We start from the raw sequence: 1,024 nt of genomic DNA, 5'->3' as shown, positions 1-1,024 counted from the left end.
ACATCGGGTTTGGAAGGCTAGTTCTAGGCTCCCTGACTCTTTGATTGACCTTTTCACTATAGGGTCCTGGGCCGATTTGCCCCCTTGTAAAATGAGGATGGGAACATTGGCCACGACTACCGCACTAGCCACAGATGCAAAAATCTTGCTATATTCCACAATTTGGGAGAACAGGAGCCGAGGGCCTATGAAGGTGAGAAGCTTCCTGGAAACCTCCTTTTATTTTTTTATTATTATTTTTTTTTTTTTACGCCTACAGCACCTGGTCTTCCTAGGTGGTCTCCCATCCAAGTACTAACTAGGCCCGACCCTGCTTAGCTTCCGAGATCAGATGAGATTGTGTACATTCAGGGTGGCATGGCTACAGTCTCCTGTGCCTTCTAGACTTGCCATCCTAGCCATATTATCAGAGCCAAAGCCAGAGTTGGCCTTGTGGAGCCTTGAAAACTCACATTAAGAGGTTTCACTATAAATAATAAAGAGCCAATGATAATTGTGCGACATGTTTTAGGAAGAACTGCCATCATCCATGGAGAAGAAGGAGGTGATATTCCAGGACACAAAATCGAAGGAGTAAATGTCTGCTTAACAAAGGCCTCCAAGGCTGCTATTTACATCTGTTTCAAGAAATAAAACAAACAGAACCTTCTTTTCAGAGCATATTCCTGTATCCCAAACCAAACCCACGTGATCCTCTCTGAGTTCTTTGTGCTCCAGCCACCCTAGGGAGGTAAAATAGTGCCATTGTACTCATAATTGCAGGTTCTTCCTTACGTTGAAGAGACACTCAGGAGAGTTTCCAGAGTCCAAAAATATATTGTGGCAAGATGGAGTGCATGCCCAACCCCTTGCATGGCAAGATGCTATTTCCTGGGGTCTTTTTACATTTATTTATTTTTCCTTTGATGTTAGAGTTTACAGAATAATTTAGACTTACCTACAACCTGTCTGTATGCAGTTATTTCCTCTAGAATCTGACAGTTTTATGGTCTACCAGAGAACTAAAGAGTAAGAGAGTTTCCTT

At 42.7% G+C, this 1,024-nt stretch overlaps 1 pseudogene; it reads right to left on the bottom strand.

Annotated features, from left to right (window-relative positions):
- Positions 1 to 250: 250 nt before the first annotated feature.
- Positions 251 to 369, bottom strand: LOC112470461 (annotated as a pseudogene).
- Positions 370 to 1,024: the final 655 nt, after the last annotated feature.

The sequence above is a fragment of the Pteropus alecto genome, unplaced genomic scaffold, assembly GCF_000325575.1.
Source record: "Pteropus alecto unplaced genomic scaffold, ASM32557v1 scaffold3, whole genome shotgun sequence".
NCBI lineage: Eukaryota > Metazoa > Chordata > Mammalia > Chiroptera > Pteropodidae > Pteropus > Pteropus alecto.
The sequence above is the reverse complement of the archived record's forward strand: the minus strand, read 5'-3'. Positions and strand labels throughout refer to the sequence as shown.